This window comes from Monodon monoceros, unplaced genomic scaffold, assembly GCF_005190385.1.
Source record: "Monodon monoceros isolate NGI ecotype Baffin Bay Population unplaced genomic scaffold, NGI_Narwhal_1 Super_Scaffold_4, whole genome shotgun sequence".
Taxonomy (NCBI): Eukaryota; Metazoa; Chordata; class Mammalia; order Artiodactyla; family Monodontidae; genus Monodon; species Monodon monoceros.
In genome coordinates this window covers 28,651,141-28,675,904 of record NW_021703781.1, presented here as the reverse complement: position 1 = coordinate 28,675,904, position 24,764 = coordinate 28,651,141, and the positions used below count along the sequence as shown (strand labels likewise).

At 57.3% G+C, this 24,764-nt stretch overlaps 1 protein-coding gene across 3 annotated transcripts in view; it reads right to left on the bottom strand.

The window, feature by feature from the left end:
- The window catches only part of ZMIZ1 (zinc finger MIZ-type containing 1), a 166,493-nt gene extending 142,998 nt beyond the window's left edge, over positions 1 to 23,495 (bottom strand). For all 3 annotated transcript variants that reach the window (XM_029244579.1, XM_029244582.1, XM_029244580.1), the window contains exons 1-2: positions 23,397 to 23,495; positions 1,649 to 1,729 (exon numbers count right to left, since the gene is read on the bottom strand). The gene's annotated coding sequence lies outside the window, so the exon portion shown is untranslated. The remainder of the gene's footprint in view (positions 1 to 1,648; positions 1,730 to 23,396) is intronic.
- Between the last annotated feature and the right edge of the window lie 1,269 nt (positions 23,496 to 24,764).

Sequence of the window (24,764 nt, the reverse complement as noted above, 5' to 3'; positions counted from 1 at the left end):
TGGCTCACGGGCCCAGCCGCTCCGCGGCATGTGGGATCTTCCCGGACTGGGGCACGAACCCATGTCCCCTGCATCAGCAGGCGGGCTCTCAACCACTGTGCCACCAGGGAAGCCCCTCTATGGGTTTCTTAACCACACTGAGCCCCTGGAGAATGAGGCATTCAACATACCTCCACATGGGATTACTGTGTAGAGAAATATGTATTTAAGGAGCCTAGTGCCTGGTACACAGCCGACTCTCACCAAGCTGCAACACTTAAAATATTCCAGGCTTCCAAGCATCCTCGTAACAGCCCTCTCAGAAACGTTGGTATAATTGTCCTCATTTTCAGATGAGAACGCTCACAAAAGGGAAAGGACTTGCCCAAGGTCGTGCAGCTGATAGGAGGAAGTCAGCATTTCCTACAGCAGGAAGGGAGATCAAGGCCTGCTCCCTGGTTCCAGAGTCTGGCTGAAGCGTAGAGGATCCCCAGGGCTCGCCTGGCCCTGCCTGTGGGTACCTGGGAGCAGTGGGGCCTCAGGAGAGATGCTGAGGGCAGCAGGGAGACGATCGGGCAGGGCCTCACGTCAGGACGAAGACTCGGGCTCCCCTGGCTGGGCCCCAGAGCCTTGGGACAAAAGGCCCTGGCCCAAGTCAGCATTTCTGTGACAGCCTCCCATCTCTGGGTTGGGAGCCACAGAGTAAAGAGGGATTACACGGGTTGCCCTCTGGCACAGGGCCAAGTGTCATCAACCCTGAAATGCCACTCTGGGATGAGACACACTGGTGTCCGGGCCGGAGGCAGGCCCGGGAGGCTCAGCTCGGGACCTTCGGGCTCCAGCTGTTCCCGGGAGTTCCCTGAGGGGCCCAAGCCCCCTCCCTCATCAGGCTGGACGACCACTTGGTCTCTATCCCGTCACTGGTGGGCCCTCAGGGAGGAGGGATGGTGGGAACTGAGGTGTGCAAGAAGAAGGAAGGGGCCCTTCATTGCTAAGGAAAGTGATAGGTCCAGAGCGTTTACTGTGTGCCAGCTGTGCCAGTGCACCTGTGGGCGCCGGTGCTGTGATCCCAATCCCTCTTTTACAGACAGGTAAACCAAGGCACAAAGAAACCGCACAAGGTCATGGTGGACGAGTGGCCGGGCCAGGATTTGCACGCAGGCACTCTGACCCCAGAGCCCAGAGACTTGTGAGCGCTCAGGTGTGCACCTCAGTGCGACTGTGGGAGAGAAGGGGGTGGGCCAGCCACAGCACCCAGCCCGGCGAATAGGCCTCTCTGCCCACCCGGGCCTCTTCCCGTGTAGCTGCCATGTTGCTTACGGTGAACGAAGCCCATGTGCCACAGGCTTGAGTGGCACAGACAGGGCTGCTGTGCCAATGCCGGGGACGCCAAACTTGCCCCTCTTTCTGTGTGCATCTCCCCGCCCCTGCCCTGGCAACCACTGTAGAGACAGGCCAGGCCTAAGAGGCCCCTCGAGGCCCCTCTGGGGGCCGACGAGGTCTCAGTGGGGACGGGGTGGGTGTTGCACCCAATCCCGCCCATGAGGGCTGTGCCACAGTCAAAGGCGCAGTGTGCCGGGGCCGGCACCTGTCCCCCACTCAGGACATACTGCCCCTTCCCCAAGCATCCAGGCCAAGCTGCCCACCCCCAGCCCAGCCACACACCTACCTCAGTGACCCACGAATCACCAGCGTCCCACGTGCCGGTCAGCAGCTGGCGGCCCCTCTGCCTCACTCCAGCTCCATCCTGCTGCAATGAGAAGGGTGGTCAGGGACCACTCACAGCAGGGGCCCCAGAAATGACCTGCTGCCACATCTCCCCACCCCACCCCAGCCACACTGCCCACCTGCTGGAACGTTTACTGCCGGCCAAACCATTCGTCCCCACTTGACAGATGGGGAATCTGAAGGATGGAGAGGAAAAGGGGCATCATGCTGGGGAGCCCTGACACAAACAGGCCCCTGACCCCCCACATCTGCCAGCTACTGGCTATGTGATCGTGGATAAGCTCCCGGCCTCTCCAGGTTTCAGTTCTGTCACCTGTTAAATGGGATCACAATGATCTCTCCTAGGGTTTCTGGGAGGATCTAAGGACATATGGTGACAGAAGCACTCGACATTCGTTCATTCAGTCAAGAGACATTGAGCAAACACCCTGAGCTGTGAACAGGATAGTGGTCCCTGACCTGCAGGAACTCTGATAATAGGCAAAGAACCAAACAATACATAATTACAAGTGATGTCTGCCAGAAAGAACGAGTACAAGGGTGACCGTACACAGCATAAACTCAAGTTTCAGGGGTGTCTCTCTGGGGAAGTAAAGTTGAAGGATAAGCCAGAGAGAGGCAGGCCAAGATGTATGGAACAGTGTTTCAGGCGCAGGGGAGAGTATATGTGAAGACTCCAAGATAGGGTAAGAGGACTGGCTCAGCAGAAGACTTGAGAATGGGTGGTGTGGTGGGTGCGGTAGGGGAAGGAGGGGTGGGGTGAGTGACAGCCAGGAGGCTGGCCTGATCACTGCGAGGGTGGACGGGAGCCATGAGAGAGTCTGAGCAGCTGAGGGACATGAGCTTAGGTCCAGTCTGAACAGATGCCCATGGCTGCTAGGGAGAAGGGCTTAGAAGGGACAGGACGAGCCAGGGAAACCAGTGGGGGGGCTGCCCCAGGGGTCTGGGCCAGCGACAGTGGTGCTCAGAGGAGAGGGAGCAGAAGGCAGCAGTGGCAGGATCCGCTGATGCACTGGGGATGTGGGGACCCCAGTCCCCCTGCCCCCCATGGCAGTGGGTCCAGCTGCACCATCTCCACAATGAGTCACCAGTACTCCCCTCTCCTCCCTACCCACCGGGCCCCACGGGAATCCAGGAGGACCAGACCCAGGGGCCTGGCAGGGAGGCTTCTCTGGAGTCCTGGCTGCAGGGTGGGAGCCACAGAGCCCAGAGTTTGAGTTCCAGCTATGAAGGCACCTCGCTCGATGGTTCCGGGTGATCGCCACGCTCCCTGCACCTGCATGCCCTCCTCTAAGAAACGGGAAACCATGAGACTTCCCTGGTGGTCCAGTGGCTAAGGCTGCATGCTCCGGGTTCCATCCCTGGTCAGGGAACTAGATCCCACAGGCCGCAACTAAGACCCAGCACAGCCAAATAAATAAATAAATATTAAATAATAAAAAAAAAAGATACGGGAAACCTGCCTACACGGCTGAGCGCCTCTTAGGATGAGGCCCGTGCACAGGCCACATTAACTGTGGGCTCCCACACATGTGAGGGTCTGGCGGAGGCCTCAGACCCGCTGTGCAGCAGGCAGGGTCTCCCAGGGAGTGAAGTGGGTGCCTATGGCTTCAATAAAGGGCACCAAGGCCTGGCATTTGAGAGGTGGGCTCAATGATAAAAATGATCTGGTTCAAGTCCTGGTTTCATCCCCTTACCATGTGGCTTTGGACAATTTCTTAAACTTCTCTGTGCCTCTGTTTCCTTATCAGTGGGAGGCAATATAGAGAGAAGGAGGGGTCCTCCCTCTAAGAGTGGTACAGACAGTATAAGGTAAGGCATATGAGTGCCGGACAGGCAGGTAGCTTTCCGGCCATGTCAGCGGAGGCTAAATTACCTTGCAGGAGCTGGCGCCGGCCTCCATGGAGCGCTGGGGTCCTGAGGCCCAGGCTCCCACAGCCCAGCCTGGTACCTCCACCCCACACGGGAAAGAGAATATCTCTGCGTCCTGACTCTTTGACTCTGGCAGTCCCCAAACTCTGCTAGCCATGGGGACACAAACGGCCCTTGACTCCAACTCTCCCATTTCACAGAGGAGGAAAGTGAGGCCTGGAGACAGCAGCACCTGCCCCCGTCCCGGGGTCACGCAGCAAGTCAGTGGCTGGGGGAGAACTGGAAATCAGCCTCCTGCTTCCCCACTGCCCACAGCTCAGGCCTTTCCCAAAGGCAAGCTGGCCGCAGACCCACTGGCAAAGAGAAAATACTTATTTTGGCAGCTGAGACAGAAGCCGGAAAATCCTCGCTCATTCGGTGAGCGACATCCAGGCCCCAAGGAACAACGCCTGCCCATCCTGCCTCGCAGAGGCGCCTGGACTATGGCGCACATGCTCGTGCCTCTCTGCCCCCAGCCATCCCCAGTTCTTTGCTGTTGGGCTTGGGCAAAGGGGCAAACAGACCAGAGAGGGGAAGAGACTTGTCCAAGGTCACACAGCAAGGGCACCACACAGAGGGGGCACTAGGATATGAACTCCCCTGGTTGGGGACTGACCCTTTTCCCCATAAACCTGTATTGGACCCCAACCTGGGAAGGAGAAAGGACTAGGAGCTCACCTTGATTGGGTCCACGTTAGGGGTTATGCCTGGGATATTCCTTTAGCCCTCGGTGAAATGCTATGAGGTAGAAACTAAAGAGCACGCCCAATTTACACACGAGGCCTAGAGAGCTTCTGTAGCTTCCTAAGGTCATGCAGGTAGTAAGGAGCGAATAAGTAATAAGAACAGAGCCCGGACATGAGCGGGTGGTCTGCTGACACTCAGACTCTGCCCACTACCAGATGACCAGCCAGGGAGCCCACACCCTGCCCAGCTGGCACTGGACACCCGGGCTCCCTTGACCCTGTGCTGGGCCTCACTCACACTGGCTGCTCAAACATGTTAGGGTGGAGGTGGGGGAGCTCAGGCCCAGGTGGGGCTGTGAACACAGAGGTGAAATCATCCATCTCCAGCCCCAGCCCCCTGGGTGCCCTTAGGTGAGCCTCACAGCCTGTAAGGGTCTGGCCACCTGGTGAGACCAGGGACAGGTGTCCCGTGCCTGCTCCCAGCCTGAGCAGACCACAACCATAAAGGACATGGATCCACGCAGGTAAGTGTTCACTGTTTAACGGGCCCTCGGTACCATGGCGTGGTGCACAGCCTGAGACTCAGGGCCCAGGGGGGTGGTAGGGCCCATCCAGGCTCCCAGAGGGATAGGTGCCCCACTGCCCAAAGGGCTCTCCTGGACATCCTCAGCTCAGGACTCTTACTCCGGGTTGGGTGAGGGGGACGCTCTGACCACAGGGCCACTTCTGGCTGCGAGGGCAGGAAGGGGCAGAAGACGCAGTGTGCAGATCACGTGTTGAAGCGTGCTTTCGCTCTCATCGCGCGTCTGGCGCTCCCGGGGGCAGGGCAAGGCGGGAAAGATACCCATTTTACAGAGCAGGACACTGAGCTCCGAGGGAGGGTAGAGCTGCCAGGGGTGTTGCAGCTGGAAAGTGGCAAGGCTGGGTCTGGCAGAGGTCACTCAGGGGTGGGGACTGTCCCAGGACTCAGATGGATTCTCCCAGCCACAGTCACCTTCCCATCCCCTCCTCCTCTAATGGATCCCCTGGGAGGAAGGACCCACCTGGGTGTGGGCTTGGGTGGAGGCACCAGGCCAAGCTGATTGGGGCTGGGGCTGGCCCAGAGAGATGCAGGGCTGACTAGGGATTCTTGGAGGACAGAGGTGCCCGTGCCACAGGGTGTCCAGGATGTGGGGCATCATGAGGGCTCTGTGCCCGTGGCTAAGTGACCAGTTGTTCTCTAAGCCACCAAGGGAGCCCACATTCTGGCCTGGAGCCCGGCCCTAGCCTCAGTGGTGAGGTCGAGGGCAAGGGTGGGTAGAGCTGGGTTTGAATCCCTGCTCTGCCCTTTAATGCTGGGTGACCTTGAGCAAGTCACTTGGCATTTCTGATCATCTCCTCTCTAAACAGGGACTAGCTGCCCCTCCAGAGACTCACCCACCAGGAGAGGCTTCAGGCTGACCTTGTAGAGCCTGATGTTAGCCAGAGCACTGACCTATCCCCAGGCCTCTGGGAGAGGGGACTGGACTGCCCCGCTGTGGTCGCAGGGCAGGGGACCACACGAGTGGCACTGCTGAGCTGAAGTTCAGGGCTCTTGTCATCTGCTGCTAACCACACACACGTGCCCCTCATGCCCTGGTGGCTGTGAGGGGTTAACGAGACACGGGTATGTAGATGCAGGTGCCACGTAAGAACAGGTCAGCGAATGGTGACTGTTAGAGTCTGGGAGAGGTTAACTGTCAAGGTCATAAGTGGTCAAGTGGGGACCAGAACACGGTCATGTGGGCACCCACCCAAACCGGATCCAACCTGCTGCTCCACTGGCTGAACTGATTGACCTGAACTGGCTCTCACGGGGGGCTGGTCCGCCTCACCTGAGCTGGACCAGGCAGCTCTGCCTACCCCCACTTTACAGATGGGCCGAACAGCTGCTGGTTCAGGGGCCCTGCACAGGCAGGGTGGCCTCAGACCCAGCTCCCAGGCTCACCCGGGAGGCGCGGGCTCCTTCACCTCCAAGACCCACCCAGGGAAGCATCCCCTTACATGACCCTGGGAACAGGCCCGTCGTCCTACCCGGGCAGCCAGTGCTGGCTCCAGGAGCAAGGCAAATATTTACCCCAGTGGTTATCCAAACCAGGCAGGCTGTCCCGCCTCCCACATTCCTGGAATACATGTTCTCTGACCTCACCAAGCTGGGGGAATCCAGACATGGGGAAGAGACAGAGATAACCAGTCACCCAGTTTTAATTGGGCCTATGTGGAAACCAAGGCCTGATGGCCAGGAGGAAAAAGGCAGCTCTGAATTGTCTCTCTAACTACTCACCCACTAGGGGAGGCCCCAGGCTGACCCTGTAGAGCAGGACACTGGCCAGAACACCGACCTACCCACAGGCCACTGGGGCAGGGAGCTGGACCACCCCGTGTGGTAGCAGGGGCTACACCAATGCCACCTCTTGGCCTGCAGTTCAGGGCTGTCACCAGGCCTCAGATACTCATACCTGCTGCCAATGACACACACACAAACACACCCATTGTGCTCAAGATGTGACAAACCGGCAGATTGCCCCACCTGCCAGGGCCCTTCCTCAACAGCCCCAGAAGCTCTCATTGCCTCACTCCGTCTTCAGCACGATTCTGTCACCAGGGAACTGCAAGACCCATTTTACAGATGAAGAAACTTTGCAGCAGATGCCAGTGGTCACGCAGCTGGAAGTGGTAGAACGTGCACTGTCTTATTGCCCCAGACCACGCCTTCAACAGCTCTGTGGTCCCAGCTCTGCCCATCGGAACCCTGTCCATCCTCCGGTGCCCAAAGGACCGCCTACACCAGGCTGCCTTCCCTGATAGTTCCCCCAAGTGAGCTTTCCCTGCCCAGAACTTCCAGACATTTGGACGGTGTTTCTTTCTTTCTCCTCGCATATAATTAAAACTGGGTGCCTGGTTATCTCCAGCTGTGAGACCCTCGTACTCACTCCAGGGACAGCGGGGTTGAGCACAGAGGCTTGGGCGGCCCAGAGTGCTCAGGGGAGGCCTGAAATCCTGAGTCTTTTCCCCAAAGGACAGCAGCTGCAGTTGGCCTCAAGGAAAAGATAAGTAAAGAGACCTATGAAGCTGGTGGCTTGGGGTCTGGGGAAACTCCTGGCCAGGGCTGCCTGAGAATCACAAACTACCCTTGCTTCAATAATCCTGTATGTCTTCACTTCTGCTGAGAATATTCTGAGCTGTTCTGACAGCCTGCCCGTACCCAGGCCCGGGAAGCCCAGTGTGTCTTGTCTGGCCCTGCCCTGCAGGTTCTCGCTGCATGCCCCTCTTTGCGTGCCCCTTGGCTTCCCGCCTCCCTCTCTCCTGCGTGGAAACTTCGCAAGTGACTGGGGCAGGGCCGACTGGGAGGTTCTGCTGAATGAAGTGTATACCTGACAAGTCTGCTGCTGGGCCCTCAGGGATGCCTCCAGGTGGGAAAAGCTCTGGTGGTCAGGAGACGCCCAGCACAAACCTGGGGCCACACCTGGTACCGCGGGGATGGAAGCAGAGGGTGTTGGGAAAGGTAGGGGCTTCCAAAACCTCTCTGCCCACCTAACATCTCTGAGACTTGGTTTCCTCATTTGGAAAATGGGGGCTATAAACGGACCTCTAGGGGTTGTTCCTTCATGTTTGTTTTTTTCTTTAACACCTTTATTGTTATTGGAGTATAATTGCTTTACAAAGGTGTGTTAGTTTCTGCTGTATAACAAAGTGAATCAGCTACACATATACATATATCCCCATATCCCCTCCCTCTTGCATCTCCCTCCCACCCTCCCTATCCCACCCCTCTAGGTGGTCACAAAGCACCGAGCTGATCTTCCTGTGCTATGTGGCTGCTTCTCACTAGTTATCCATTTTACATTTGGTAGTGTATATATGTCCATGCCACTCTCTCACTTCGTCCCAGCTTACTCTTCCCCCTCCCCGTGTCCTCAAGTCCATTCTCTACGTCTGTGCCTTTATTCCTGTCCTGCCCCTAGGTTCTTCATGACCATTTTTTTTTCTTTTAGATTCCATATATATGTGTTAGCATATGGTATTCGTTTTTCTCTGTCTGACTTACTTCACTCTGTATGACAGACTCTAGGTCCATCCACCTCACTACAAACAACTCAATTTCGTTCCTTTTTATGGCTGAGTAATATTCCATTGTATATATGTGTCACATCTTCTTTATCCATTCATCTGTCGATGGACACTCAGGTTGCTTCCCCTTCATGTTTGTTTATGCCATGCATCCATCCATCCATTTCCTTCTCCCGACAGCTAATGACACTGCCTACTTTGCGCCAGGGAAGGAAGAGAAGGAGAGGGAAAAGAGTAGGAGAGGATGGGTGGGGAGAGGAGGGCACGGTCGAAGGCCAACGTCGCTGGCCTGGATGCTTCCCAAGGGTGTCTGCACACTGTCTAATGCGAGGCGGGCAAGACACAGAGTAATTCTAGGACAGAGGGCTAGAGGGCAGCAAAACGGGGTGTTGAGGGCATCATGCTCTTGAGAAGAGCCTCTCAGGCAGGAGGGCACCCCTCCTGGGCGAAGGCCCAGAGGCTTGTCAGGAGAAAAGCCTCAGACTGAAGAGAAAATGATAGATGAAATCAGGAGCAGGGGACAGCTGCGTTCAAGGGCACATGCAGACACATCCCCGGGGGCCCCGCCAAAGCTTCACCCAGAGCCCAATTCCAACTTGCTGTGTTATCAAGGCCAGGCTGGAGAGGCCTATCAGAGGGGAAAGCCCTCGCCCTCTCCACGAGCACAATCCAGGCCCCGAGGAATGACATTCACCCAACCTGCCTCTCAGAGGTGCCCTGGCTCATGGCGCACGTGTGTGCCGAGCCAACCAGCCTCTTGATGTCGGGCTTGCGCAATGGGGCAAACTGAGACCAGACAGAAGTTGGCTGTGACTCGTGGCTCACTCCTGCTGGAGGAAGAGGGCTTCCCAAGCCGTCAAATGAACAATTTCTCCTCTAATCAAGGGGGGAGGTACAGCGTGGACTAAGGGCACATAATGTGGCTCTAGACTCTGACACAACAGAAGGTGTGTGTAGAGTGGCTCTGCTATCCACTGAGCTGTGATACTGGGCAAGAAACAGCCTCTCTGGGCCTCAGATTCCTCATCTGTAAAATGGGGATAATGAGTCCTTCCTCTCACAGAGTTTTAAGGACTTAACAAGGTTATGCCCACACTGCACTTGCACAGGAAGTGCTTGGTAAATACGGAGCGTCATTGTTCTCACTGGCTCAGCTTTGCTGCCAAGTGAAGACTTGGGGTCTTGCTGGGGAGGGAGGCACTGGATCTCTTACCAAAAAGATGGAGAAAGATCCCGAGAAGATGAATCCTGGCTTCAGGCCCCTTCTGAGGCTGATTCAAGAGCCAGCCCGGTGGGTCTGTTCCCCAGAGACAGGCTTCCTGAGGGTCACCTGCTCCCAGGAGGGGGGCCCCCAGTCCCTCCCCACAGAACAGACAAAGGTGTTGAGCATCCTCCAGGTACAAGCTCTGTGCCAGGGGCTCTCTTCCACACCCACCATGTCATCAGGCCCCATGGGTGGGCATAAGCCTCACTCTCCCCAGGGGCCAGGGCCTTGCCCAGAGGGGCACCTGGCTGGGGCTGGCCAAACCAGGGACCCTGCCACCCACGTGGGTGCTTGCCACTCCCAATGCTGATGATTTAAACTGAATTTTCTGCCAGTGGCCCCTCTTACAGGCTTTGTCTCCTGCCCCGCCCACTCTGCTTAGGGTGGCAGGGCCCTGTGCTGCCCATCTCAACCTCACCCCTGTGATACCCTCGATCCCAAATGCCCTGCAGCATTCACTGGGCCTGCAGAGGCGCTTAGAAGAGTCCGTGGAGGTCCTCAGTCTAAGCCTGCCACCTTGCAGAGGAGGGGACATAAGTTCAGAGAGGGACAGGACGAGAAGCCAGGCCAGCTCTGGTTGGAGGTTAGACTGAGGAGCTGAGGACTCACGCACAAGCCCCCTGTCCCTCCAGGGCTCAGTTTCCTGGTCTGGGCTAACACTGGCTGGAAGATTGGCTGAGCTGACATGACACCCATGGTTGGTGCAGGACTGGGCAGCCCCGTCAGCTGTCCGCTCCACAGGGCAGCCTGGACTCCAGGCCCAGGGCAGGCGGGAAGGTCAAGGGGCTGAAGGGCACGGGCACTCCTGACAGCACATGCAAAATGCTAGCACCAAGTGTTCCTGACCATCCGTGTCCTGGGCCAGGGGCCAGCCCCCGGCGATCACACTCCCCAAACAGGCATCCCTCTGGGATTCTGGTCACACGTGGGCCAGGCCAGTCTGATGGCCAAGGCCCAGATTTACAGATGCCAGACAAAGGAGAGCGCTGTTCTCGCTTGCAGGAGGTAGCGGGTCAGAGCACGGGCACGAACGTCACCCAGGCCTGGATGAAGTCCTAGTTCTGTTGCTTGCAAGCCATGTGGCCTCAGCCAAGTCCCTGCATCTCTCCCTGCCTCAGTTTACTCACGGTGCAATGGGGAGGGAGAAGGTTGCACTGGGGTAAGGGCGCCCAACCCCTGGCCCTCGGAGGAGCCAGGCCATGGGAGCTCATGCTATTTGTAGGGACGCCAGCCCTCCCTGCAAGGGCAGCCCAGTCATGGTCTGCAGGGTCGCTGCTGGGAAGGCTGGGGAAGAAAAGGATTGCAGGGTGTGTTAATCACCAAACTGCATTCTGCAGCCTGTCCCAAGATGCTCCACTGATGCAGCCACCCAGGGAAGCTTGACTGGTCCCATCGGATCTTTCTAACACCGAGGGGGGCTCCAAGCCTGTTTTTGGCACATACCCTCCCTGACCTGGGCAAGTGCCTCCCGATCCCTTGAAGCCTCCATCTGCCATCTGTAAAGTGGTATTAGTGCCCACCTAATGTCCTGGGTTGCTGGGAGGACTCTAGGAGATGGAGGATGGGGCCAGGTCTGGCGATGGGCTCCGAGGAGGTTCCCTGTTCTGTTCACTGCCTACCAGGGCTGCTTCTGCCTTCCTGGGCAGCCCCAGGGCCCAGCCCTCTCTGAGCCATCACACACCCAGAGAGCGTCCCAGGGCCCCTGCCAGGAGGCACTGAGGACTCCCAGGTGCTTCCCAGCTGAGGCCGTCAGGACCAGCCTACGATGTCCCTCCTTCTCCCGTGAGGCTGAGGTCTCTGTGTGTTCTTCAAGAAAGGGGCTCCCTCAGCCCAGCAACTTTGTGGGATTCTTGCCCATCAATCCTTGGGACTGACAGAAGCTGCCCTCTGGCACTGGACCCCTGGACAGGCCAAGGCCAGCCCCACAGTGGTGTCTCCCTCCTGTCGTCCACAGCACCCAGCACAGGGCCTGCCCCCAGAATGTTTGAGCAGTGATGAATGGATGAATGAATGAGCAGTCATGGGAGGGGTGGTGTGAAAACAGATTTAGATCAGAGAACACAGCAGCTGACACGTGCACAGTGCTCACCACATCCATCCTAGGCCCGGCTCTAAGAGGCACTGGCTATGCTGGTTAACCCATTAGTCCCCATGGCGATTCTATAAAGCGGTAAGGTCGTCCCCATTTCACAGATGAGGAAACTGAGGCTCAGAGACATGAAGTCACTTGCCCATGGTGTTAGAAAGTGGCAGAGCTAGATCCAGTGCAGGCCCTGGGCTCCAGAATCCACACACTGGTCCACGGTGCTGCCTGGGGCGGGGGCCCTGGGGAGGGTGGGGAGAGCAGCCCGTCCAGGCCGGAGGTTCCCGCCCAGGCTCCAGGCCCTGCCCCAGGGATTTAAGTGGTCTGGGGTGTGCTATCTTTCAAAGCTGCCCTGGATCTCATGTACAGCAGGAGCTGAGAAACCCTGGGCAGCCCCACCCTCACTCTTCAATCGGAGAAATGGTGGCTCAGGCAGGGAGGGGACATGTCCAAGGTCACCCTGCATGTTGGGGGAGCCTGGGACCTGGAGTCCAGCTCCTCTGACTTCTCCATCGTGGGCTTGGAGCTCTTGGAAATGGCACTGTGGTCCCAGCAAAGCAGCCCACAGGCGCAGACGCCGGTGGGAGAGATGAGGCAGACAGACGCAGGGAAGGCAGAACAGCACGCAGCCAGATGACACACAGGCCCAGCAATGCCTGACTCACGGCCACCCATCCCGTGACTCCACCCACCGCCAGTGTCCCCACCCCGGCTCACGCTCCACAGCCCGCTGCAACCTCCAGAGTCCCCTGCCATTTAGGACCAGAAAGCCACAGAGGGAGGAAGGAGCGGCGGGGCCCCACCCAGAGCTGGGTGGGAAACCCGGACAACCCGAGCTGGGGGGACTCCGGGACACGCAGAGGAAGAGGCATATGCGCTGCCTCTGCTCCTCTCTGCGGTGCCCACACCCGCAGCCTGTGCTGGCCAGCGCCCTGCGGACCACGCGCCCAGGAGGAAAGCTGGCGTTGACACCCACCAGGGCCAACTCTCTCAGCCATGTGACGCCCTCTGCATCGGGGCCCCACACCTGGAAGAGCATGTTAGGTTTTTTTGCTCTCAGGTTCCTCTCCCCAAGGACGCATTACTCCTCTGGCCAAGAACTTCAATGGCTCCCCATTGTCTACGAGGTCAGCTCCAACTCTTCATCCTCATACTCAAGGCCCCAGCCTGACTCTGACCCGTAACGTCTGGGCTCCCACCCCGGCACCCTGCCCACATTAATCCTGCTGCCAGGAATGTCCCCGTCCCTGTGGCCTGACTCACTGGGAAGGAAATTCACACCCCCCCGCGAGGAGCCACAGGGGTCAGACACTGTGTTCCCAGAACCTCAAGGACTCCTCACAGTTCCCTATGCCACTGGCTCTGAAAGGCCCATTTGACAGACGTGGAGGCTGAGGCTCAGAGCGGCAACGTGTCCAAGACCACTGGAGGCTGAGTTGTCACCACACAGCGCAGGGGCTTGGGTTGCTTGGACCTACGGTCTTCCCTGTTGTTAACAAGCTTTTAGCTGGTCCACAAGGTCAGGGTGACCCCGAGTCTGTTAGCTCACCCAATGCCATGGCGACTTGGGTCTGCTCGCCTTGGCATCCTGACCCTCCCTTCATCCCCCTTTGGGAACAAGCTGCAACCCCTGATACTGGGCTGGGCTTAGGCTGGGGGTACCTGGTCGGGGGAGGTGGGTCAGAGAAGCTGTGCAGCACAGTGGCCAAGAGCACGGGCTCTGCAGTCAGCTGCCCGGTTCAATCCCAGTGTAACCACCCTGGGCAGGTCGATTCACAAGGCTGTGCCTCAGTTTCTTCCTCTGGAAGTGGGGACAACAGGAGTAGTGACCTCAGAGATGCTGTCACAGTGAACGTGAATTCCTGTAGATAAAGGATCGGAGCAGCACCTCCACAGAGTGCTACAGAAGCGTTTGCAGCTCTTAGTATCGTTGCCCTGTTCCTCCCTGCACCTTACACTCAACATCACAACCAAAGGAAAACTGAAGTCCTCAGAGCACCTACCAGGGGAAGGAAGAGGGCTGGAGAGTGGCAGGAGAATCTGCCCCTCGGCACTGCACCCTCCCCAGCTTTCGGCCCACAAGCTGTCACCCTGGCCCATCTGCCTGAGCAGGGCAGAGCAGAGAGAGCTGGCATGTTCCCCCTCTCAGGTCCTGGGAGGAGGGAGGAGGGAGGAGGGAGGGCTCCTGCCCAGGCACAGATGCCCAGCTTGCCCCCGTGTCGTCAGTGGGATGACCCAGAGACGGGTGATGCCAGCATCACTACCCCCACCCCCCACGGCGACACTGGCAGCCACTCACGTCTCACTCCCTGCTTGGGGGCCATCACAGACACTGTTCCCCACTGGGCTGGATATAGAGATATCTGAGATGCGTTGGGGGTGGGGGGGTATCTGGGGCAGTTAACCCCAAACCTGGTTGTCCTTATAGGGTATAGATTCATCCTACCTCCAAACCCTTTATCCCATGGGATGCTCCTAGCTGGGCAAAGCTTCTTCCTCTCCCCTTTCTACAGATGGGGCCCAGAGTGGGTGAGTGACTAGCCCACGTGCACCAGCAAGCTGGTGGTGGAACCCAGACAAAAACCCTGCTCTCCAGGCTCCCAGGCCTGGACCCACTATGAGGTTTCTCTTGCCAGGCCCCTAAAGGTGACTGATCATCTAGGAGAAGATAAGTCACCAGCATGTGTGGGTGAGGGACGGGCAGGGACCCAGAGCTTCCACCAACGGGAGGCCCTGGGAGGGGGTTAGAACAGGTCAGAGGCAGGGCAGCTGCGAGCCTGAGGTCCAGCTTCCTTTCTCAAGAGGGCATGATTCCTGGCAGCAGCTCCCACGGGAAACAGTAGAAGCACCACCCGCGGGAAACACGGGGTGGGACAAAGAGGGTGCCGGGCAGGGTTTCCTGTTGGGTGGGTGACCTGTGTGCCTGTGGCCCTGGGACCAGGCCAGGGCTGGGTTTCGCCTCATCCCTGGCTCAGGCCCAGGCCACCCTGAGTCCCATCCTCCGGGCCTGCCCTGGCTTCCTGTCTCACTGGCCCCGCCCAGACCAGGAGAGAGCAGGGCCCTGTGGAGGCTTCCTCAGAAGCACCAAACTTTCCTGGGGCAGGAGTGCGCAGCTGCCCTGGCCTCTTCAGTGGCCTTTAGCCTCTGACCTCTAGACCTCCAGCTATTTGTTTCCTAGCAAGAGGCCTTGACAAAAAAGCACTACTGGGTTTTATTCCCAGAGCTTCAGGCACAGCTGAGTAGAGGCTGTAGGAATCAGATCACCATCTTCCCCCACTTCGGGCAGGAGCCATGCTGAAGCGACCAGGACAAGGGGAGAAGCTGAGCAAGGATGGATCTCAGGCCTCAAAGGCAGAACTTCCCAGGGGTCAAAGACGAGGGACAGTTGGTACCTCTGCAGAAGCTGGGCAGGGTAGTCCCCACACCAGGGACAATGTGATGTCAAACCATGGGAGCAGCACCCAGAGTAAGACACCTTCAACCCCCCACCCCAGTTTTGGATGCCTGGATCCTTAAAAGTGTCAGGTTCTGGGTGGGATGGGAACTCGGTCCAGGGGCTGTGGGACCACCCATGGTCTCCAGGTGAACCCAACCCATTCCGTGTGCCTCACGAGCTGGGGACTCACCTGTCCACAGGTGAGGAGGTGGTGGGAAAGGAGAAGTTAGTGGCCTGGCCCAGTGAGGGGGAAGAGGTTTGAAGAAAGGCCCTCAGCCCAGGGCACAGGCTATGGGAGAAGCGTCTCAGGTCTCTCTCAAGGTTGCTTGGCAAACAGGCGACTCAGAAAGCAAACAGGCCAGGAAGTGCGGAGGGCCCACCGTAGACAAAGGCCTCTTGTAGCTCAGTGCTGGGGAGGAGCGCGAACAGGAGGTGGTCTGGGCTGACTGGGGCTGGGCCTTGCCTGAGATCACCCTGGGGACAGGAATGGAGCTGGGATCCAGGTCTCCTGCTTGCTCCGTGGGCAGCTCAAGGGCCTCCCCAGGGGCTGTGCTGGGAAGGTGGGACCCTGCTCACTCGGGCAGGGGCTGACTTTGGCTTCACCTCGGCTGCCCAACGCAGGACACTGATGACATGTCCACACTAGTCCAATCAAACAGGCCCTGATGGGGCTGTCTGCGGGCCCAGCTGGATGCTCTTCCTGGAAGCAGTGAAGCTTGGGAGGGACCAGGTTAAGGAGGCTAAAGCCTCAGGGGTCTGTGGGCCTGAGGTGGGCAGGGTAGAAGACAAGCCAGACTACAGCCTGGTGGGCGGCCAGGGCACCAGTTACCAAGGAGAGTTACTGAGACAGCCATGGGGCAGTAGTGAGCCTCCTGACCCCAGGGGCATACAAGCTGAGGCTGGAGATACACAGGCTTTAGAACCACCCCTGGCCAGAACCCACATTCAGTCATGGGTGGCAGGATGGCTGGCCTGTGCCACCAGCTCAACCAGTGGCCACCCTACCTCCATTCCTTTTCTGAATTGGAGTTTTCCAGCTGTATCAGAATGGCCTTGAGCTCATTAGCCCATGGGACCCTTACAGGTTGAACACCCCCAAATCCTATCACAACAGAGACAAGGTCCGACAATGCTCTGTGTGGCCCTGATGGCAGCTCTCTGTGCCCCTCATCCCGGGCACCTAGTAGAATCGGCCTCAGTCCATCCGGGGAAAAGTATGCCTAGCTTCGCCAGAACCTAGGGCAGCCTGTGGAGTCAGCCACACCCTGATCCCCAGCCAATGGCTGCCTCTCCCCGGCCCTCAGCCCACCCTGAGATGTTGCTGATGCCGGCTTGGCAGTGAGCATCTCCACGGCCAGGGATGTGCTTTGTATTGAGCACAGACCTGGCACAGACTTGGTTGCCAGGAAATGTCTGTCAAAGGAAGGAGGGACAGAAGCAGCAGGGAGGAAGGGGGACAAACAGACACTTGAACCCAGGCGGGCTCTCAAGAGCACTGCCCCCAAGGCCACCATAGCCCTCCTCCTCCTCCAGGACCTGGGGGACTGTGCCCTCTATAGGTAAGACACAGCGCTCAGGTCAGGTAAACATGGAGGAAGGCCGAGGGAGGCCCTACTCAGGGCATTCCCTTGGGCTCTGCTGCCTGGGTGGGCTCGGAGAAGCCCCTCAGATGTCCGGGCTCAGGGTCTCTGCACTCTGCCTACATCTGTTCTGGAAGCCTGGCTCTGACTCCAGCCTCTCTGGAGGACAGGGACCCTCGCCCCAGCTGCTTGGTCCACGAGGGACTCAGCGATGTCTCTCAGCTCCCCTGAGGTCCCCCGCCCAACGCTGAGGTTTCATCCTCTTGGACTGGCAGTGTGGTGGGACATGGCTGCCTCATGACATGAGCACAGGGTGTTTGCTGTGAAAGGTGATCCTGTCCATCCAACAGGAGGAAAACATGTCACAGGTATGGAGGTCCAGAGAGGTTCTGGAAGACCTGGGGTGCGGACAACCCTACCCCCTTGCCTAGCCCAGGTCCCGGCACACAGTAGGTGCTTAATGCCTACCTGCTGAATTAACCAATGGCTTGCTGGGTGCATGACAATGGGCTGACCTGGGCTCTCCTGCTGAGGGGGCCAGGACTCAGCAATACGCTCTAGGGGACATCACAGGGGCTGCTGCATGCACATGTGTCCCTCTTTGGCCTTTTTGAGCTGCTCCTGGACAGAGGATGCCCCCCCGCCCAACCCTGTTTCAGGGCTGGGCGCGTTCTCTGCAGTCAGCAAGCCCAGTGTCTTTTCTTGACAGATGGAGGTAGGGGAGGTCCAGGGAGGGTAGGGGGTCAGAAGCAGTGGCCATTCCCCAGGCCAGGCCTCCCCACACCAAATCCAGAGGCCCGAAAACTCCAGGACCTGGCTCAGGGCTGCCCTCTGTCCACCGCCCCTACCAGTGTGGCCCCCTCCCCTGGCTCCCTGGCTCAGCCTCCTGGCTGCAGCTGGCCTGAACTGCTTACTTAGACAAACAGGGAAGGCAGCCACGTGACTGGTTAAGGTTTCCTGGACCAGGGAGACACACACACACACACACACACACACACACACACAAACACAGCCACTTGCGGCAGGTCAGGTGATCACGCAGCCCAGCAGGCCGGGACTGGGCCAGCTCAGGTCTCCCTGTGTCTGAAGGACAAGGGACCGGGCCTGCCTTTCTTCACCCAGAAGAATGCCTTCTCCAAACACTTGTTTTCTGCTTCCTGGATGTGTCAGGGACGTGCTGGATGGGAATAGAGCCGGGGGGGGGGGGGGGGGGGGGGGGGGAGAAGGAGGGGAGGAAGAGCGCCCAGCCCTCGGCCTTGTCTGGTGTTTTCCTTCCGCCCTCCCCACCCAGAGGGCAGATGCCTGCTGGGAAACTGTGGCCGCCCAGCTGCTGACGGCAGGGAGAATCCCAAAGCCCAGCGTTGGATGTAGGGCAGGAGGGGAGTCGGAGCTCAGAGGGGAGTCTCCAAGTGAGTCAGTGACAGGTCTGTCGGGGCCTGGTACCCGGAGCAACAGTTTTGAAGCCAGAGTCCATGGTCTGGCCTGGGGGGCATCCAGGGTGGGAGGAAGGGGGTGTCTAGTCCAACTTGGTGGGAGCAGCTCTGCCTTTACTCTGTCATTTGGGAAAGGTCTGGGGGCCAGGGTCTCGAGGGCTCTTCCAGCTTTGGGGGTCTGTGCCTCAGATGCCCCCTGAGAACAGCAGGCCTGTTCACCTTCACAGCCCCGAGACCAGCCCTCTAAAGGAGAAGGAGGCCACATCTCTTGACAGGCAGGGCTGACACCTTGCTCCGGGGGGACAGCCACCATCTCTGTGGGGGTCTGCGGCTGGCTCCCACCCTGCCCTGGCCTCAGGCCTGACCTCCATCACCCCAGTGGCACAGACACCCACTGCAGAGGCACCTCAGGAAGCCCACAGAGAAATAAGGGGTGTGGCCGAGGGTTCTCAATTGAAAGCCATTTCTGACCAGGCCCCCTCGCTAAGCTAAGCCCTGCTTCATATATTATCTTACTGAATCCTCACAACCCTACAAGGTAGGTAATGTTGTCACCCCACTTTACAGATGAGGGATTGGCAACCTGAAGGTCACACCGTTCATAAGGGGCAGATCAGGAGCTGCACACAGATCCAGCACCCTTGCTCTTAACCACTTCCCACCGTACCAGGGCCAGGCCCCCAGCACCGAGCAGGAGAGAAGGAGTGATGGAGAAATGGAAAGAGAAGGAAGATGGGGGAGGTGACAAGGGGAAAGAGGGCGGAAGGGAGGAGGGGAAGCAGAGAGAGGGAGACAGAGCCAGACAGAGCAGATGGAAACAGGAAAGGGAGAAGGAATGGCTGCAAGAGGAAGAAGGGAAGGAAGGAGAGGAGGTGGGAAAGATTCACAGGGAAGGGGCAGGGGACGAAGGAAGCAGGAGCAAAGGAGGAAAGACGGACAGGGGTCAGGGAGGGAGTGGACCTTGGAAAACCAAGAGACAGAGGGAAAGCAAACCTGCCCGCCCGAACATTAAATACCTAACAGGAGATGACAAATCAAATGGGAATTACCGCGGTAAAAACATAATTAGAAACTTGATTGAAGTTAAACAGAATTTACATAACACTGCAAATTAACTTTACACGGAAACTATTCACTGGGAAGGCAATGAAAAGGCATTTCATTAGTAATCTATATTTAAACAATGGGCACAATGGAGCTTTCTGATGAGGAACTTGGTGCCTTCAACCAGAGAGAGTGCCAAAGGCGGCAGGAAAACAGAGGGGCAGTGGATGCTCCGAGAGGAAGTAGGTGGGGCCCAGGATGGGATCCCTGGGCCTGCACACAGGGTGTGGAGCTGGGTGGACACAGTGGGCCAGATCAGATTCTGGAATAGGTTCTGCCCTTGGCTTGCTGTGTGCTCCTGGGCAAGTGTCTTACATTCTCTGGGCCTCTGTTTCCTCATCTATAAAATGGGGATGTTGAACAGGTGGTTTATATGAAGGTGCATGCAAGTCTGGATATTCTAGGAGAGGCTGGGAGATGGCAGAAGGCAGCGCTGAGCGCGGGCTTGGGGTTCAGATGGACCCGGTTCAAAGCTCCACCCTGCCACTTATTAGCTGTGGCATCATGCAAGCTTCTTCCTCTCGGGCCCTGGTTTACCCATCTGTTCAATGGAGATGTCCTGCTAGATGTCACGCAGGCAGTGGAAGGACTTAGGGAGAGATTGGGTGGGGGCTTAAAGGAAAGTGAGTCTAAAGGTACAGGATTACTTGGCCCGTCCGCCTGGCACACTAAGTAGATTACCCACAGCCTCCTGCCACCGGCCTGCCACAGAGCCGTGCATAATCAGAGCGGCTTCCCATGGCTCCCCCAGTCCCCATTCCGGAGTCAGAGGCACACCTCCCAGAGGGATTCTGGGGGTCACCAAGTCCCTGCCTGGCTCCATCCTATACTCAGTACAGAGAAGTCTCCTGGGCCTTTGCCACATCCCAGGCACATGGGGCTGTGTTCGCTGGGGCAGAGGGGCTGGCCTGTGCCCCTGCAGCCTGCTGGCCGGCCACATGCTCTCCCCTCACCTCCCATCCCGCCTCACAGCCGGGTTGAACCCCTGCCCAGCCTCCGGGCAGCAGCTGCTCTCTGCAGGCTTCCCTGACCGAGCCGTGGCCATTCTCTCCACCGAGAGCTGAGTACCGAGTGCGAAACACCACAGGCGCACAAAAGGCTGACCCTTCCCCACCCAAACGCGTGCGCGTTTGCCCACTAGAGGTAGTGAGTTCCTCTGCTGTAACTGAGCGTGAGCGGGCAGCTCTGACACACTCATAGTCCAGGAAGTTTCGACAGTTTCTTTTAAGATAAAGGATCCAGGTAGTGCTTAGAGATTCAATAGGAAGCTGTTGGGTGCCCTTCCCCTGCCGACAGCTCCTGAGCTGCTGCCTTGAGCCCTGTGTTTTCAGACAAGTGCTCTGGGCAAGGGGGAGGTCTCAGGGGCCCAAGAGCCCCAGAAGGACGGTGGGAGGTCAGGAGAGGTAGGCGAAGCTTCTTAAAAGAAAGTGCAAAGTGCGCAGACATCAGCTGAGACCAGGGAGTGCCAACCAGGGTGACAAGGAAGGTCCCCAGACATGGGGTCATTTATTATACAGCCCTGCCAGACACCCATGGGCCCTGGCCTCTGTGTGACCAGGTGTACAGAGGGGAGCTTCTCTGGTCCCTTCTCCCTCTCCACCACCCCTCTCCAAATATGGCTCTGTTATTAAGGCCTCGGAGCCTCTGTTATGCTGTTCCCTCTACCGGGAGTGTCCTTTCCCCAATTTACCAGCAAAATCTTCCTGGTTCACGAAAGCCTGTTCCCTCAGCTCTCCTCCTTCCTCCCTGGCTGCACCTTCTCCATCTCCTTTACCGCCTCCACCCCATCTTCCCTCCCTCTAAGGGCTGGATGCCCCGTGACTCAGACACAGGCTTCTGAAGCGCCCTCTCTGCACTCACTTCCAGGGTGGCCTCATCAGCCTTGTGGCTTGCGGCGCCATCCACACACAACAGCTCCCGTATTTATACCTCCAGTCGGGACCGCTCTCTGCCTCTCAGACTCATATATCCAATTGCCTTCTCAACCTTTCCACTTGGATATCTCAAATGCACCTCAAACCTAACGTGTCTAAAACACAGCTCCTTGGCTGCCTTCAGCCCTCCCTCCCGGCGGAGAAAAACAGCTACCTCTGTTCTCCCGGTGGCTCCTGTCCCAAACCCAAGAGCCTTCCTGGACTGTCCCCCCTTCCCTCATCCTCCACGTCTGATCCATCCACAAGCCTGTCTGCAGGGTCTCTGAAATACAGTCAAGACTTTGATACTTTCCACTGCTTTCCCTGCAACCCTAGTCCAAGCCACCACCACCTTCTACCTGGATGTGGGCAACAGCTTCTCAGCCATCTCCCTGCTCTCCTCTTGTCCGACTATGTGAGCGGGTCCTCCAGGATCTCTCTGATTTCCCCTCCCACCTCCACTTCCCTCCAGCCACATGCATCCCTGCTACTTCCATGAATGTGCCAAGTGCACCCCGGTTCACTCCCTCCTTGCATTCATGTCTCTGTTCAAATGTCACCTTGTCAGAGGTCTTCCTTGACCATCCTTTTTCAAAGAACACTTTACTCATGCTGTAGTCTCTGTTTCTTTCTTTTTTTTTTTTTCTTGGCTGTGCCGCGCGGCTTACAGGATCTTAGTTCCCTAACCAGGGACTGCACCTGGGCCCTCCGCAGTGAAAGCACAGAGTCCTAACCATTAGACAGCCAGGGAAGTCCCTGTGGTCTCTGTTTCTTTAGTGCCTAATTTCCCTTCTTAAAACTTGGCATCATCTGACATGATATATCACATTTTAGGCATTCATTATCCATGTCTCCTCATGAGAATGTCAGCGCCACAGGAAAGGGAGTTTTGTCAGTTTTATTCCCTGAGGTGTCTCCAAAACATCAAGCGGTTCCCAGCAGGGAGACTTTCTCAATAAACAATTAGGGCATGAATAAATGAACAACGCCACCTCCTCTGGGAAGCACTCCCTGAATGCCTGCCTGCATTACCAGCACGTGGCCCCTCCTCCCTTCCTCATGCAGTCTCAGACACTACAGGGGCCTTGAGCACTGACCTTATGGAATTGAGCCTGGCTCTGAGATCATGTATCAACCTCCATCGTAGAGCGCACCACCTCCAGGGCAGGGCTGGATCTGATTCATCTTCAAAACCCAGCCTTTAGTGCAGGGCTGGCCTGGTATAAGAGCCAGTGTGCGTTTGATGTGTGAATTCACGAGTAAATGGACGGTTGGAAGAATGGGCAGACAAATAGATATAGACAGACGAATAAACGGATGGATGGATGAGGGAATGGAAGGATGGATGGATGGGAGGATGGTGGGACAGGAGGCAGGCTGGGTGGGAGGATGGACAAATGAATAGAGGAGTGGATGGATGATGGGTGGATGGGTGGATGGATGGGTCCCACCATGGGCACACAATAAAGACTCGTGGTTTATTGGGCTCAGACTTCCCTGGCCAGACCAGTGTAGTGTAGTAAAAGCACAGAGGCTGACAGAGCGAATAGGATAAAGCTGAGCTGCTGCGGTGTGGCCAGAGCTTGCTGTGTGAACCCCCGCAGGCCCATTAACTTCCCTGGGCCTTGGTCTCCTGGTCTGAAAATGTAGATGATAATTCTTGCCCAGAGCTGCCAGGGAGATCACTCTGGAGTTTCAAATCCTACCACCAAGGAGACCGCAGCCACAGCTCCAGTGAGACACATCTCCAGCCAGGGCTGCCTTGGAAAATCCTCCCTTCTCAAACCCTGTCTGGCCCTGCAGACCCTGTGGCCTTAATGCTATACCCCCAAGGGCTAGGACCCTTGGCTATGCCCCCAGAGTTCAGACTGAGCCAGGCTGCAAAGATGGCTTAACTCCAAATAACAAGGAGGCCCAAGTGATTCACAGAATCCTCGAGAATTGGAGTCAATGGAGGACCCATTTTAGAGATGGACAAACTGAAGCCCAGAAGCATTTTGTGCTGGACACACACAAGGCATTACAGAGAAGCCCTGAAGCCCAGGGCAAGAAGGGCTGGGCGAAAAGGCTGATAACCCTTGGCTGTGGCCCTGCCCCATCACTACCGGCTGCCCCAGCTTGCACCGGCCAGGTTTCAGGTGAAGGGGACAGTGCAGCCCAGGCATCAGGGCGTCGGGGGTCTGGGGTTACCTTTCTAGGTCTGGCAGCTGAGTGATGGACGGCGGCTCTAATCCTCACACCCCTCGCAGCATCGGTCTGATGCCAACGGGCCTCCTCCTCCTCGTCCTGGGTACGCAGGGAGAGAGACAGGACACGTGTGAGTGGCCAGGGGCACAGACGGCAGCCCACTCCCTCCCACCTCTGTCACCACCGGCGGGCTAATCTTGGAGGCCTCTTGGGCCACTTAAGCACGCCCTGGGATGCCTGATTTATCGGAGCCGGCTGTCTTCCCCACCCTGCCGTGCTCCACCTGGCAAGCCAACTCCTCCTGGTGGCATTCTTAAAAAAAAAGTGCAATCTATGTAAGTTTTGTTTTTTCTGGGGCTCGGGGGACCTTTGTGCTGTTGTCTTTTTCTTCCTGGTGAGAAAGGTAGAAAGCCAGGGCCTTCCTGTGCGGCCCCAGGCACGGTGACAGGGAGAAGCTGTCGGGGGTATTTTTAGCCGGGCCTCTAAGCCCTCGGTGTTCTCTCTGCACCATGCCTGGCTTCGGGGAATTATCTCACACGGCCGGCCGGTTGGCAGCCACTTCCAAAGCCACTCTTTGACCCCTGCCTGGATTCTTTCCTCATTAGGAATCGTTCACCAGATCTCTGATGAGCACCTGGAGTCATTTTACGTGTGTACACCTCCTCGGAAACCCAGCTCACGGCCCGCTCATCCCCTCCTGCCTGTGGGGCTGGACGGTTCGCCTAAGACTGAGGCCCCGGGGCTTCCCTGGTGGCGCAGTGGTTGAGAATCCGCCTGCCAATGCAGGGGACACATGCCATGGAGCAACTAGGCCCGCGAGCCACAACTACTGAGCCCGCCTGCTGCAACTACTGAAGCCGGCGCGCCTAGAGCCCGTGCTCTGCAACAAGAGAAGCCACTGCAATGAGAAGCCCGCGCACCTCAACAAAGAGTAGCCCCCACTCGACGCAACCAGAGAAAACCCACGCGCAGCAGCCAAGACCCAACGCAGCCAAAAATAAATAAATTAATTAATTAATTAAAAAGAAAAGACTGAGGCCCAGAGTCCTGGAGGAGGCCCAGGAACAGAGTTTACAGCAGAAAAGAGCCCCAGTGTTCCCCAAACTTCAGGCCTTCTCCTATGTCCTTCATGACCCTGGGTCCAAGCTGAGTCCTGTCCATACGATGACTTAATTAATACTCGCCTCTACTTCAATGCATTTTTTTTTTAGCTCTAATGAATCTGGCCTTGTCCAAAAGGAACATATCTGTGAAATCATGGGTTTGATATGCTAGTTATATATTTCTAATATACCTTAATAAATATACAACTAATGAAACAAACATCTATGTTCTTTCGGGTACTAATTCTAGAATCGTGTCACAGGTTAC